The sequence below is a fragment of the Leptodactylus fuscus genome, unplaced genomic scaffold, assembly GCF_031893055.1.
Source record: "Leptodactylus fuscus isolate aLepFus1 unplaced genomic scaffold, aLepFus1.hap2 HAP2_SCAFFOLD_316, whole genome shotgun sequence".
Taxonomy (NCBI): Eukaryota; Metazoa; Chordata; class Amphibia; order Anura; family Leptodactylidae; genus Leptodactylus; species Leptodactylus fuscus.
In genome coordinates this window covers 24,597-42,577 of record NW_027440339.1, presented here as the reverse complement: position 1 = coordinate 42,577, position 17,981 = coordinate 24,597, and the positions used below count along the sequence as shown (strand labels likewise).

At 42.2% G+C, this 17,981-nt stretch overlaps 1 long non-coding RNA gene across 1 annotated transcript; it reads left to right on the top strand.

Annotated features, from left to right (window-relative positions):
• Positions 1-4,116: 4,116 nt before the first annotated feature.
• Positions 4,117-17,694, top strand: LOC142187916 (uncharacterized). Its single transcript, XR_012712624.1, has 3 exons — positions 4,117-4,194; positions 5,050-5,117; positions 17,613-17,694. It is a non-coding gene; the product is annotated as an uncharacterized LOC142187916 (long non-coding RNA).
• Positions 17,695-17,981: the final 287 nt, after the last annotated feature.

The following is a 17,981-nucleotide window of genomic DNA, read 5'->3' as shown; positions in this document are numbered from 1 at the left end:
GGAGGAATAACAGAGGATCAGCACAATGGCCAGAAGAGGAGGAATAACAGAGGATCAGCACAGGGAATCAGGGGGAATAACAGAGGATCAGCACAATGGCCAGAAGAGGAGGAATAACAGAGGATCAGCACAATGGCCAGAAGAGGAGGAATAACAGAGGATCAGCACAATGGCCAGAAGAGGAGGAATAACAGAGGATCAGCACAATGGCCAGAAGAGGAGGAGGAATAACAGAGGATCAGCACAATGGCCAGAAGAGGAGGAGTAACAGAGGATCAGCACAATGGCCATAAGAGGAGGAGGACTAACAGAGGATCAGCACAATGGCCGAAAGAGGGGAATAACAGAGGATCAGCACAATGGCCAGAAGAGGAGGAATAACAGAGGATCAGCACAGGGAATCAGGGGGAATAACAGAGGATCAGCACAATGGCCGAAAGAGGGGAATAACAGAGGATCAGCACAATGGCCAGAAGAGGAGGAATAACAGAGGATCAGCACAATGGCCGAAAGAGGGGAATAACAGAGGATCAGCACAATGGCCAGAAGAGGAGGAATAACAGAGGATCAGTACAATGGCCAGAAGAGGGGGAATAACAGAGGATCAGCACAATGGCCAGAAGAGGGGGAATAACAGAGGATCAGCACAATGGCCAGAAGAGGAGGAATAACAGAGGATCAGCACAATGGCCGAAAGAGGGGGAATAACAGAGGATCAGCAAAATGGCCAGAAGAGGAGGAATAACAGAGGATCAGCACAATGGCCAGAAGAGGAGGAATAACAGAGGATCAGCACAATGGCCAGAAGAGGAGGAATAACAGAGGATCAGCACAATGGCCAGAAGAGGAGGAATAACAGAGGATCAGCACAATGGCCAGAAGAGGAAAATAACAGAGGATCAGCACAATGGCCAGAAGAGGAGGAGGAGTAACAGAGGATCAGCAATATGGCCAGAAGAGGAGGAATAACAGAGGATCAGCACAATGGCCAGAAGAGGGGGAATAACAGAGGATCAGCACAATGGCCAGAAGAGGAAAATAACAGAGGATCAGCACAATGGCCAGAAGAGGGGGAATAACAGAGGATCAGCACAATGGCCGAAAGAGGGGAATAACAGAGGATCAGCACAATGGCCAGAAGAGGGGGAATAACAGAGGATCAGCACAATGGCCAGAAGAGGAGGAATAACAGAGGATCAGCACAATGGCCAGAAGAGGAGGAATAACAGAGGATCAGCACAATGGCCGAAAGAGGGGAATAACAGAGGATCAGCACAATGGCCAGAAGAGGGGAATAACAGAGGATCAGCACAATGGCCAGAAGAGGGGGAATAACAGAGGATCAGCACAATGGCCAGAAGAGGAGGAATAACAGAGGATCAGCACAATGGCCAGAAGAGGAGGAATAACAGAGGATCAGCACAATGGCCAGAAGAGGAGGAATAACAGAGGATCAGCACAATGGCCAGAAGAGGAAAATAACAGAGGATCAGCACAATGGCCAGAAGAGGAGGAGGAGTAACAGAGGATCAGCAATATGGCCAGAAGAGGAGGAATAACAGAGGATCAGCACAATGGCCAGAAGAGGAGGAATAACAGAGGATCAGCACAATGGCCAGAAGAGGGGGAATAACAGAGGATCAGCACAATGGCCGAAAGAGGGGGAATAACAGAGGATCAGCACAATGGCCAGAAGAGGAAAATAACAGAGGATCAGCACAATGGCCAGAAGAGGAGGAGGAGTAACAGAGGATCAGCACAATGGCCAGAAGAGGAGGAGGAGTAACAGAGGATCAGCACAATGGCCAGAAGAGGAGGAATAACAGAGGATCAGCACAATGGCCAGAAGAGGAGGAATAACAGAGGATCAGCACAATGGCCAGAAGAGGAGGAATAACAGAGGATCAGCACAATGGCCAGAAGAGGAGGAATAACAGAGGATCAGCACAATGGCCAGAAGAGGAGGAATAACAGATGATCAGCACAATGGCCAGAAGAGGGGGAATAACAGAGGATCAGCACAATGGCCAGAAGAGGAAAATAACAGAGGATCAGCACAATGGCCAGAAGAGGAGGAATAACAGATGATCAGCACAATGGCCAGAAGAGGGGGAATAACAGAGGATCAGCACAATGGCCAGAAGAGGAGGAATAACAGAGGATCAGCACAATGGCCAGAAGAGGGGGAATAACAGAGGATCAGCACAATGGCCAGAAGAGGAGGAGTAACAGAGGATCAGCACAATGGCCAGAAGAGGAGGAGGAATAACAGAGGATCAGCACAATGGCCAGAAGAGGAGGAGGAATAACAGAGGATCAGCACAATGGCCAGAAGAGGGGGAGGAATAACAGAGGATCAGCACAATGGCCAGAAGAGGGGGAATAACAGAGGATCAGCACAATGGCCAGAAGAGGAGGAATAACGGAGGATCAGCACAATGGCCAGAAGAGGGGGAATAACAGAGGATCAGCACAATGGCCAGAAGAGGAGGAGGAGTAACAGAGGATCAGCACAATGGCCAGAAGAGGAGGAATAACAGAGGATCAGCACAATGGCCAGAAGAGGAGGAATAACAGAGGATCAGCACAATGGCCAGAAGAGGGGGAATAACAGAGGATCAGCACAGGGAATCAGGGGGAATAACAGAGGATCAGCACAATGGCCAGAAGAGGGGGAATAACAGAGGATCAGCACAATGGCCAGAAGAGGAGGAATAACAGAGGATCAGCACAATGGCCAGAAGAGGAGGAATAACAGAGGATCAGCACAATGGCCAGAAGAGGAGGAATAACAGAGGATCAGCACAGGGAATCAGGGGGAATAACAGAGCCCCACCCCCCACCCCCATACAGCGGTCACCGACTAAGAGGAAGATGAGACCCCACTCATACCTCCTTATAGACTTTATTGTATTTTTTATTGATTGTTACTGGGTTTCGCTCTCTGACTCCCCGGGCGCCGCTGTTATGTGCAGGAGGGTGCCGCAGGGTTGTCGCCAGGTCTCATCCTCATCTTCTGTGTTTTTTCTTTCTCTTCTCACTTTCATTACCCCGCTTCTCTCTTCGTGGCCCCTGTGAGCGCGCGCCCGGACAGAGGGCCATTCTCTCTGCGATGTTTGATGTGGAAGTTTTACTTGTATTTAGCTTTCCTTCCCGTGTCATCACAGCGACGTTATCCCGTTACTCTGCCGTCTGCCCGAGCCAAGGTCAATATTAGACTTACTGCACGACCCATCTCTAATAGAAGTCCTGGACCTGGCGTCAGACTTTCCGCAACGCAGACCGTTCCGGGGAGGATTCTGTCATTTACTTATGTCACAGACCCTGCAACGTCCCTCATTATTAGGTACACCGCAAATATGTCACCCCGAGTCACTCAGATGTCTGTGCACACCTGGTGGCACACTCACCAGACCCTCTATGTGTCTTCTTAAAGGGCCTGCAGTCCTATGTAACACCACAGGTAATGTAGTAGATGTCACCGGCAGTCCTATGTAACACCACAGATAACACAGTGATAACTCTCTATATACAGGTAATGTAGTAGATGTCACCGGCAGTCCTATGTAACACCACAGATAACACAGTGATAACTCTCTATATACAGGTAATGTAGTAGATGTCACCGGCAGTCCTATGTAACACCACAGATAACGCAGTGATAACTCTCTATATACAGGTAATGTAGTAGATGTCACCGGCAGTCCTATGTAACACCACAGATAACACAGTGATAACTCTCTATATACAGGTAATGTAGTAGATGACACCGGCAGTCCTATGTAACAGCACAGATAACACAGTGATATCTCTCTATATACAGGTAATGTAGTAGATGTCACCGGCAGTCCTATGTAACACCACAGATAACGCAGTGATAACTCTCTATATACAGGTAATGTAGTAGATGTCACCGGCAGTCCTATGTAACACCACAGATAACGCAGTGATAACTCTCTATATACAGGTAATGTAGTAGATGTCACCGGCAGTCCTATGTAACACCACAGATAACACAGTGATAACTCTCTATATACAAGTAATGTAGTAGATGTCACCGGCAGTCCTATGTAACACCACAGATAACACAGTGATAACTCTCTATATACAGGCAATGTAGTAGATGTCGCCGGCAGTCCTATGTAACACCGCAGATAACACAGTGATAACTCTCTATATACAGGTAATGTAGTAGTTGTCACCGGCAGTCCTATGTAACACCACAGATAACACAGTGATAACTCTCTATATACAGGTAATGTAGTAGATGTCACCGGCAGTCCTATGTAACACCACAGATAACACAGTGATAACTCTCTATATACAGGTAATGTAGTAGATGTCACCGGCAGTCCTATGTAACACCACAGATAACACAGTGATAACTCTCTATATACAGGTAATGTAGTAGATGTCACCGGCAGTCCTATGTAACACCACAGATAACACAGTGATAACTCTCTATATACAGGTAATGTAGTAGATGTCACCGGCAGTCCCATGTAACACCACAGATAACACAGTGATAACTCTCTATATACAGGTAATGTAGTAGATGTCACCGGCAGTCCTATGTAACACCACAGATAACACAGTGATAACTCTCTATATACAGGTAATGTAGTAGATGTCACCGGCAGTCCTATGTAACACCACAGATAACACAGTGATAACTCTCTATATACAGGTAATGTAGTAGATGTCACCGGCAGTCCTATGTAACACTACAGATAACACAGTGATAACTCTCTATATACAGCTAATGTAGTAGATGTCACCGGCAGTCCTATGTAACACCACAGATAACACAGTGATAACTCTCTATATACAGGTAATGTAGTAGATGTCACCGGCAGTCCTATGTAACACCACAGATAACGCAGTGATAACTCTCTATATACGGGTAATGTAGTAGATGTCACCGGCAGTCCTATGTAATGTAGTAGATGTCACCGGCAGTCCTATGTAACACCACAGATAACACAGTGATAACTCTCTGTATACAGGTAATGTAGTAGATGTCACCGGCAGTCCTATGTAATGTAGTAGATGTCACCTGCAGTCCTATGTAACACCACAGATAACACAGTGATAACTCTCTGAGTACAGGTAATGTAGTAGATGTCACCGGCAGTCCTATGTAACACACAGATAACACAGTGATAAATCTCTATATACAGGTAATGTAGTAGATGTCACCGGCAGTCCTATGTAACACACAGATAACACAGTGATAAGTCTCTATATACAGGTAATGTAGTAGATGTCACCGGCAGTCCTATGTAACACCACAGATAACACAGTGATAACTCTCTGAGTACAGGTAATGTAGTAGATGTCACCGGCAGTCCTATGTAACACCAGAGATAACACAGTGATAACTCTCTATATACAGGTAATGTAGTAGATGTCACCGGCAGTCCTATGTAACACCACAGATAACACAGTGATAACTCTCTATATACAGGTAATGTAGTAGATGTCACCGGCAGTCCTATGTAACACACAGATAACACAGTGATAACTCTCTATATACAGGTAATGTAGTAGATGTCACCGGCAGTCCTATGTAACACCACAGATAACACAGTGATAACTCTCTATATACAGGTAATGTAGTAGATGTCACCGGCAGTCCTATGTAACACCACAGATAACACAGTGATAACTCTCTATATACAGGTAATGTAGTAGATGTCACCGGCAGTCCTATGTAACACCACAGATAACACAGTGATAACTCTCTATATACAGGTAATGTAGTAGATGTCACCGGCAGTCCTATGTAACACCACAGATAACACAGTGATAACTCTCTGAGTACAGGTAATGTAGTAGATGTCACCGGCAGTCCTATGTAACAGCACAGATAACACAGTGATAATTCTCTATATACAGGTAATGTAGTAGATGTCACCGGCAGTCCTATGTAACACACAGATAACACAGTGATAACTCTCTATATACAGGTAATGTAGTAGGTGTCACCGGCAGTCCTATGTAACACCACAGATAACACAGTGATAACTCTCTATATACAGGTAATGTAGTAGATGTCACCGGCAGTCCTATGTAACACCACAGATAACACAGTGATAACTCTCTATATACAGGTAATGTAGTAGATGTCACCGGCAGTCCTATGTAACACCACAGATAACACAGTGATAACTCTCTATATACAGGTAATGTAGTAGATGTCACTGGCAGTCCTATGTAACACCACAGATAACACAGTGATAACTCTCTGAGTACAGGTAATGTAGTAGATGTCACCGGCAGTCCTATGTAACAGCACAGATAACACAGTGATAATTCTCTATATACAGGTAATGTAGTAGATGTCACCGGCAGTCCTATGTAACACACAGATAACACAGTGATAACTCTCTATATACAGGTAATGTAGTAGGTGTCACCGGCAGTCCTATGTAACACCACAGATAACACAGTGATAACTCTCTATATACAGGTAATGTAGTAGATGTCACCGGCAGTCCTATGTAACACCACAGATAACACAGTGATAACTCTCTATATACAGGTAATGTAGTAGATGTCACCGGCAGTCCTATGTAACACACAGATAACACAGTGATAAATCTCTATATACAGGTAATGTAGTAGATGTCACCGGCAGTCCTATGTAACACCACAGATAACACAGTGATAACTCTCTGAGTACAGGTAATGTAGTAGATGTCACCGGCAGTCCTATGTAACACCACAGATAACACAGTGATAACTCTCTATATACAGGTAATGTAGTAGATGTCACCGGCAGTCCTATGTAACACCACAGATAACACAGTGATAACTCTCTATATACAGATAATGTAGTAGATGTCACCGGCAGTCCTATGTAACACCACAGATAACACAGTGATAACTCTCTATATACAGGTAATGTAGTAGATGTCACCGGCAGTCCTATGTAACACCACAGATAACACAGTGATAACTCTCTGAGTACAGGTAATGTAGTAGATGTCACCGGCAGTCCTATGTAACACCACAGATAACACAGTGATAACTCTCTATATACAGGTAATGTAGTAGATGTCACCGGCAGTCCTATGTAACACCACAGATAACACAGTGATAACTCTCTATATACAGATAATGTAGTAGATGTCACCGGCAGTCCTATGTAACACCACAGATAACACAGTGATAACTCTCTATATACAGGTAATGTAGTAGATGTGACCGGCAGTCCTATGTAACACCACAGATAACACAGTGATAACTCTCTGAGTACAGGTAATGTAGTAGATGTCACCGGCAGTCCTATGTAACACCACAGATAACACAGTGATAACTCTCTATATACAGGTAATGTAGTAGATGTCACCGGCAGTCCTATGTAACACCACAGATAACACAGTGATAACTCTCTATATACAGGTAATGTAGTAGATGTCACCGGCAGTCCTATGTAACACCACAGATAACACAGTGATAACTCTCTATATACAGGTAATGTAGTAGATGTCACCGGCAGTCCTATGTAACACCACAGATAACACAGTGATAACTCTCTATATACAGGTAATGTAGTAGATGTCACCGGCAGTCCTATGTAACACCACAGATAACACAGTGATAACTCTCTATATACAGGTAATGTAGTAGATGTCACCGGCAGTCCTATGTAACACCACAGATAACACAGTGATAACTCTCTATATACAGATAATGTAGTAGATGTCACCGGCAGTCCTATGTAACACCACAGATAACACAGTGATAACTCTCTATATACAGGTAATGTAGTAGATGTCACCGGCAGTCCTATGTAACACCACAGATAACACAGTGATAACTCTCTATATACAGGTAATGTAGTAGATGTCACCGGCAGTCCTATGTAACACCACAGATAACACAGTGATAACTCTCTATATACAGGTAATGTAGTAGATGTCACCGGCAGTCCTATGTAACAGCACAGATAACACAGTGATAACTCTCTATATACAGGTAATGTAGTAGATGTCACCGGCAGTCCTATGTAACACCACAGATAACACAGTGATAACTCTCTATATACAGGTAATGTAGTAGATGTCACCGGCAGTCCTATGTAACACTACAGATAACACAGTGATAACTCTCTATATACAGGTAATGTAGTAGATGTCACCGGCAGTCCTATGTAACACCACAGATAACACAGTGATAACTCTCTATATACAGGTAATGTAGTAGATGTCACCGGCAGTCCTATGTAACACACAGATAACACAGTGATAACTCTCTATATACAGGTAATGTAGTAGATGTCACCGGCAGTCCTATGTAACACCACAGATAACACAGTGATAACTCTCTATATACAGGTAATGTAGTAGATGTCACCGGCAGTCCTATGTAACACACAGATAACACAGTGATAACTCTCTATATACAGGTAATGTAGTAGATGTCACCGGCAGTCCTATGTAACACCACAGATAACACAGTGATAACTCTCTATATACAGGTAATGTAGTAGATGTCACCGGCAGTCCTATGTAACACACAGATAACACAGTGATAACTCTCTATATACAGGTAATGTAGTAGATGTCACCGGCAGTCCCATGTAACACACAGATAACACAGTGATAACTCTCTATATACAGGTAATGTAGTAGATGTCACCGGCAGTCCCATGTAACACCACAGATAACACAGTGATAACTCTCTATATACAGGTAATGTAGTAGATGTCTCCGGCAGTCCTATGTAACAGCACAGATAACACAGTGATAACTCTCTATATACAGGTAATGTAGTAGATGTCACCGGCAGTCCTATGTAACACCACAGATAACACAGTGATAACTCTCTATATACAGGTAATGTAGTAGATGTCACCGGCAGTCCTATGTAACACCACAGATAACACAGTGATAACTCTCTATATACAGGTAATGTAGTAGATGTCACCGGCAGTCCTATGTAACACCACAGATAACACAGTGATAACTCTCTATATACAGGTAATGTAGTAGATGTCTCCGGCAGTCCTATGTAACACCACAGATAACACAGTGATAACTCTCTATATACAGGTAATGTAGTAGATGTCACCGGCAGTCCTATGTAACACCACAGATAACACAGTGATAACTCTCTATATACAGGTAATGTAGTAGATGTCACCGGCAGTCCTATGTAACACCACAGATAACACAGTGATAACTCTCTATATACAGGTAATGTAGTAGATGTCACCGGCAGTCCTATGTAACACACAGATAACACAGTGATAAATCTCTATATACAGGTAATGTAGTAGATGTCACCGGCAGTCCTATGTAACACTACAGATAACACAGTGATAACTCTCTATATACAGGTAATGTAGTAGATGTCACCGGCAGTCCTATGTAACACCACAGATAACACAGTGATAACTCTCTATATACAGGTAATGTAGTCGATGTCACCGGCAGTCCTATGTAACACACAGATAACACAGTGATAACTCTCTGAGTACAGGTAATGTAGTAGATGTCACCGGCAGTCCCATGTAACACCACAGATAACACAGTGATAACTCTCTATATACAGGTAATGTAGTAGATGTCACCGGCAGTCCTATGTAACACCACATATAACACAGTGATAACTCTCTATATACAGGTAATGTAGTAGATGTCACCGGCAGTCCTATGTAACACCACAGATAACACAGTGATAACTCTCTATATACAGGTAATGTAGTAGATGTCACCGGCAGTCCTATGTAACACCACAGATAACACAGTGATAACTCTCTATATACAGGTAATGTAGTAGATGTCACCGGCAGTCCTATGTAACACCACAGATAACACAGTGATAACTCTCTGAGTACAGGTAATGTAGTAGATGTCACCGGCAGTCCTATGTAACACACAGATAACACAGTGATAACTCTCTATATACAGGTAATGTAGTAGGTGTCACCGGCAGTCCTATGTAACACCACAGATAACACAGTGATAACTCTCTATATACAGGTAATGTAGTAGATGTCACCGGCAGTCCTATGTAACACCACAGATAACACAGTGATAACTCTCTATATACAGATAATGTAGTAGATGTCACCGGCAGTCCTATGTAACACCACAGATAACACAGTGATAACTCTCTATATACAGGTAATGTAGTAGATGTCACCGGCAGTCCTATGTAACACTACAGGTTACACAGTGATATCTCTCTATATACAGGTAATGTAGTAGATGTCACCGGCAGTCCTATGTAACACCACAGATAACACAGTGATAACTCTCTATATACAGGTAATGTAGTAGATGTCACCGGCAGTCCTATGTAACACCACAGATAACACAGTGATAACTCTCTATATACAGGTAATGTAGTAGATGTCACCGGCAGTCCTATGTAACACCACAGATAACACAGTGATAACTCTCTATATACAGATAATGTAGTAGATGTCACCGGCAGTCCTATGTAACACCACAGATAACACAGTGATAACTCTCTATATACAGGTAATGTAGTAGATGTCACCGGCAGTCCTATGTAACACCACAGATAACACAGTGATAACTCTCTATATACAGGTAATGGAGTAGATGTCACCGGCAGTCCTATGTAACACCACAGATAACACAGTGATAACTCTCTATATACAGGTAATGTAGTAGATGTCACCGGCAGTCCCATGTAACACCACAGATAACACAGTGATAACTCTCTATATACAGGTAATGTAGTAGATGTCACCGGCAGTCCTATGTAACACCACAGATAACACAGTGATAACTCTCTATATACAGGTAATGTAGTAGATGTCACCGGCAGTCCTATGTAACACCACAGATAACACAGTGATAACTCTCTATATACAGGTAATGTAGTAGATGTCACCGGCAGTCCTATGTAACACCACAGATAACACAGTGATAACTCTCTATATACAGGTAATGTAGTAGATGTCACCGGCAGTCCTATGTAACACCACAGATAACACAGTGATAACTCTCTATATACAGGTAATGTAGTAGATGTCACCGGCAGTCCTATGTAACACCACAGATAACAGTAATAACTCTCTATATACAGGTAATGTAGTAGATGTCACCGGCAGTCCTATGTAACACCACAGATAACAGTAATAACTCTCTATATACAGGTAATGTAGTAGATGTCACCGGCAGTCCTATGTAACACACAGATAACACAGTGATAACTCTCTATATACAGGTAATGTAGTAGATGTCACCGGCAGTCCTATGTAACACCACAGATAACACAGTGATAACTCTCTATATACAGGTAATGTAGTAGATGTCACCGGCAGTCCTATGTAACACCACAGATAACACAGTGATAACTCTCTATATACAGGTAATGTAGTAGATGTCACCGGCAGTCCTATGTAACACCACAGATAACACAGTGATATCTCTCTATATACAGGTAATGTAGTAGATGTCACCGGCAGTCCTATGTAACACCACAGATAACACAGTGATAACTCTCTATATACAGGTAATGTAGTAGATGTCACCGGCAGTCCTATGTAACACCACAGATAACACAGTGATAACTCTCTATATACAGGTAATGTAGTAGATGTCATCGGCAGTCCTATGTAACAGCACAGATAACACAGTGATAACTCTCTATATACAGGTAATGTAGTAGATGTCACCGGCAGTCCTATGTAACAGCACAGATAACACAGTGATAACTCTCTGAGTACAGGTAATGTAGTAGATGACACCGGCAGTCCTATGTAACACCACAGATAACACAGTGATAACTCTCTATATACAGGTAATGTAGTAGATGTCACCGGCAGTCCTATGTAACACCACAGATAACACAGTGATAACTCTCTATATACAGGTAATGTAGTAGATGACACTGGCAGTCCTATGTAACACACAGATAACACAGTGATAACTCTCTATATACCGGTAATGTAGTAGATGTCACCGGCAGTCCTATGTAACACACAGATAACACAGTGATAACTCTCTATATACAGGTAATGTAGTAGATGTCACCGGCAGTCCTATGTAACACTACAGATAACACAGTGATAACTCTCTATATACAGGTAATGTAGTAGATGTCACCGGCAGTCCTATGTAACACCACAGATAACACAGTGATAACTCTCTATATACAGGTAATGTAGTAGATGTCACCGGCAGTCCTATGTAACACACAGATAACACAGTGATAACTCTCTATATACAGGTAATGTAGTAGATGTCACCGGCAGTCCTATGTAACACTACAGATAACACAGTGATAACTCTCTATATACAGGTAATGTAGTAGATGTCACCGGCAGTCCTATGTAACACACAGATAACACAGTGATAACTCTCTATATACAGGTAATGTAGTAGACGTCACCGGCAGTCCTATGTAACACCACAGATAACACAGTGATAACTCTCTATATACAGGTAATGTAGTAGATGTCACCGGCAGTCCTATGTAACACTACAGATAACACAGTGATAACTCTCTATATACAGGTAATGTAGTAGATGTCCTCGGCAGTCCTATGTAACACACAGATAACACAGTGATAACTCTCTATATACAGGTAATGTAGTAGATGTCACCGGCAGTCCTATGTAACACCACAGATAACACAGTGATAACTCTCTATATACAGGTAATGTAGTAGATGTCACCGGCAGTCCTATGTAACACTACAGATAACACAGTGATAACTCTCTGAGTACAGGTAATGCAGTAGATGTCACCGGCAGTCCTATGTAACACCACAGATAACACAGTGATAACTCTCTGAGTACAGGTAATGTAGTAGATGTCACCGGCAGTCCTATGTAACACCACAGATAACACAGTGATAACTCTCTATATACAGGTAATGTAGTAGATGTCACCGGCAGTCCTATGTAACACTACAGATAACACAGTGATAACTCTCTATATACAGGTAATGTAGTAGATGTCACCGGCAGTCCTATGTAACACCACAGATAACACAGTGATAACTCTCTATATACAGGTAATGTAGTAGATGACACCGGCAGTCCTATGTAACACCACAGATAACACAGTGATAACTCTCTATATACAGGTAATGTAGTAGATGTCACCGGCAGTCCTATGTAACACTACAGATAACACAGTGATAACTCTCTATATACAGGTAATGTAGTAGATGTCACCGGCAGTCCTATGTAACACCACAGATAACACAGTGATAACTCTCTATATACAGGTAATGTAGTAGATGTCACCGGCAGTCCTATGTAACAGCACAGATAACACAGTGATAACTCTCTGAGTACAGGTAATGTAGTAGATGACACCGGCAGTCCTATGTAACACCACAGATAACACAGTGATAACTCTCTATATACAGGTAATGTAGTAGATGTCACCGGCAGTCCTATGTAACAGCACAGATAACACAGTGATAACTCTCTATATACAGGTAATGTAGTAGATGTCATCGGCAGTCCTATGTAACAGCACAGATAACACAGTGATAACTCTCTATATACAGGTAATGTAGTAGATGTCACCGGCAGTCCTATGTAACACCACAGATAACACAGTGATAACTCTCTATATACAGGTAATGTAGTAGATGACACCGGCAGTCCTATGTAACACCACAGATAACACAGTGATAACTCTCTATATACAGGTAATGTAGTAGATGTCACCGGCAGTCCTATGTAACACTACAGATAACACAGTGATAACTCTCTATATACAGGTAATGTAGTAGATGTCACCGGCAGTCCTATGTAACACCACAGATAACACAGTGATAACTCTCTATATACAGGTAATGTAGTAGATGTCACCGGCAGTCCTATGTAACAGCACAGATAACACAGTGATAACTCTCTGAGTACAGGTAATGTAGTAGATGTCACCGGCAGTCCTATGTAACACCACAGATAACACAGTGATAACTCTCTATATACAGGTAATGGAGTACATGTCACCGGCAGTCCTATGTAACACCACAGATAACACAGTGATAACTCTCTATATACAGGTAATGTAGTAGATGTCACCGGCAGTCCTATGTAACACCACAGATAACACAGTGATAACTCTCTATATACAGGTAATGTAGTAGATGACACCGGCAGTCCTATGTAACACACAGATAACACAGTGATAACTCTCTATATACCGGTAATGTAGTAGATGTCACCGGCAGTCCTATGTAACACACAGATAACACAGTGATAACTCTCTATATACAGGTAATGTAGTAGATGTCACCGGCAGTCCTATGTAACACACAGATAACACAGTGATAACTCTCTATATACAGGTAATGTAGTAGATGTCACCGGCAGTCCCATGTAACACCACAGATAACACAGTGATAACTCTCTATATACAGGTAATGTAGTAGATGTCACCGGCAGTCCTATGTAACACCACAGATAACACAGTGATAACTCTCTATATACAGGTAATGTAGTAGATGTCACCGGCAGTCCTATGTAACACACAGATAACACAGTGATAACTCTCTATATACAGGTAATGTAGTAGATGTCACCGGCAGTCCTATGTAACACACAGATAACACAGTGATAACTCTCTATATACAGGTAATGTAGTAGATGTCACCGGCAGTCCTATGTAACACACAGATAACACAGTGATAACTCTCTATATACAGGTAATGTAGTAGACGTCACCGGCAGTCCTATGTAACACCACAGATAACACAGTGATAACTCTCTATATACAGGTAATGTAGTAGATGTCCTCGGCAGTCCTATGTAACACTACAGATAACACAGTGATAACTCTCTATATACAGGTAATGTAGTAGATGTCCTCGGCAGTCCTATGTAACACACAGATAACACAGTGATAACTCTCTATATACAGGTAATGTAGTAGATGTCACCGGCAGTCCTATGTAACACCACAGATAACACAGTGATAACTCTCTATATACAGGTAATGTAGTAGATGTCACCGGCAGTCCTATGTAACACTACAGATAACACAGTGATAACTCTCTGAGTACAGGTAATGCAGTAGATGTCACCGGCAGTCCTATGTAACACCACAGATAACACAGTGATAACTCTCTGAGTACAGGTAATGTAGTAGATGTCACCGGCAGTCCTATGTAACACCACAGATAACACAGTGATAACTCTCTATATACAGGTAATGTAGTAGATGTCACCGGCAGTCCTATGTAACACTACAGATAACACAGTGATAACTCTCTATATACAGGTAATGTAGTAGATGTCACCGGCAGTCCTATGTAACACCACAGATAACACAGTGATAACTCTCTATATACAGGTAATGTAGTAGATGACACCGGCAGTCCTATGTAACACCACAGATAACACAGTGATAACTCTCTATATACAGGTAATGTAGTAGATGTCACCGGCAGTCCTATGTAACACTACAGATAACACAGTGATAACTCTCTATATACAGGTAATGTAGTAGATGTCACCGGCAGTCCTATGTAACACCACAGATAACACAGTGATAACTCTCTATACACAGGTAATGTAGTAGATGTCACCGGCAGTCCTATGTAACACTACAGATAACACAGTGATAACTCTCTATATACAGGTAATGTAGTAGATGTCACCGGCAGTCCTATGTAACAGCACAGATAACACAGTGATAACTCTCTGAGTACAGGTAATGTAGTAGATGACACCGGCAGTCCTATGTAACACCACAGATAACACAGTGATAACTCTCTATATACAGGTAATGTAGTAGATGTCACCGGCAGTCCTATGTAACACCACAGATAACACAGTGATAACTCTCTATATACAGGTAATGTAGTAGATGACACCGGCAGTCCTATGTAACACACAGATAACACAGTGATAACTCTCTATATACCGGTAATGTAGTAGATGTCACCGGCAGTCCTATGTAACACACAGATAACACAGTGATAACTCTCTATATACAGGTAATGTAGTAGATGTCACCGGCAGTCCTATGTAACACTACAGATAACACAGTGATAACTCTCTATATACAGGTAATGTAGTAGATGTCACCGGCAGTCCTATGTAACACCACAGATAACACAGTGATAACTCTCTATATACAGGTAATGTAGTAGATGTCACCGGCAGTCCTATGTAACACACAGATAACACAGTGATAACTCTCTATATACAGGTAATGTAGTAGATGTCACCGGCAGTCCTATGTAACACTACAGATAACACAGTGATAACTCTCTATATACCGGTAATGTAGTAGATGTCACCGGCAGTCCTATGTAACACACAGATAACACAGTGATAACTCTCTATATACAGGTAATGTAGTAGATGTCCTCGGCAGTCCTATGTAACACCACAGATAACACAGTGATAACTCTCTATATACAGGTAATGTAGTAGATGTCACCGGCAGTCCTATGTAACACCACAGATAACACAGTGATAACTCTCTGAGTACAGGTAATGTAGTAGATGTCACCGGCAGTCCTATGTAACACCACAGATAACACAGTGATAACTCTCTATATACAGGTAATGTAGTAGATGACACCGGCAGTCCTATGTAACACCACAGATAACACAGTGATAACTCTCTATATACAGGTAATGTAGTAGATGTCACCGGCAGTCCTATGTAACACTACAGATAACACAGTGATAACTCTCTATATACAGGTAATGTAGTAGATGTCACCGGCAGTCCTATGTAACACCACAGATAACACAGTGATAAATCTCTATATACAGGTAATGTAGTAGATGTCCTCGGCAGTCCTATGTAACACTACAGATAACACAGTGATAACTCTCTATATACAGGTAATGTAGTAGATGTCACCGGCAGTCCTATGTAACACCACAGATAACACAGTGATAACTCTCTATATACAGGTAATGTAGTAGATGTCACCGGCAGTCCTATGTAACACCACAGATAACACAGTGATATCTCTCTATATACAGGTAATGTAGTAGATGTCACCGGCAGTCCTATGTAACACCACAGATAACACAGTGATAACTCTCTATATACAGGTAATGTAGTAGGTGTCACCGGCAGTCCTATGTAACACCACAGATAACACAGTGATAACTCTCTATATACAGGTAATGTAGTAGATGTCACCGGCAGTCCTATGTAACACCACAGATAACACAGTGATAACTCTCTGAGTACAGGTAATGTAGTAGGTGTCACCGGCAGTCCTATGTAACACCACAGATAACACAGTGATAACTCTCTATATACAGGTAATGTAGTAGGTGTCACCGGCAGTCCTATGTAACACCACAGATAACACAGTGATAACTCTCTATATACAGGTAATGTAGTAGATGTCACCGGCAGTCCTATGTAACACCACAGATAACACAGTGATATCTCTCTATATACAGGTAATGTAGTAGATGTCACCGGCAGTCCTATGTAACACCACAGATAACACAGTGATAACTCTCTATATACAGGTAATGTAGTAGGTGTCACCGGCAGTCCTATGTAACACCACAGATAACACAGTGATAACTCTCTATATACAGGTAATGTAGTAGATGTCACCGGCAGTCCTATGTAACACCACAGATAACACAGTGATAACTCTCTATATACAGGTAATGTAGTAGATGTCACCTGCAGTCCTATGTAACACCACAGATAACACAGTGATAACTCTCTGAGTACAGGTAATGTAGTAGATGTCACCGGCAGTCCTATGTAACACCACAGGTAACACAGTGATAACTCTCTATATACGGGTAATGTAGTAGATGTCACCGGCAGTCCTATGTAACACTACAGATAACACTGTGATAACTCTCTATATAAAGGTAATGTAGTAGATGTCACCGGCAGTCCTATGTAACACCACAGATAACACAGTGATAACTCTCTGAGTACAGGTAATGTAGTAGATGTCACCGGCAGTCCTATGTAACACCACAGATAACACAGTGATAACTCTCTATATACAGGTAATGTAGTAGATGTCA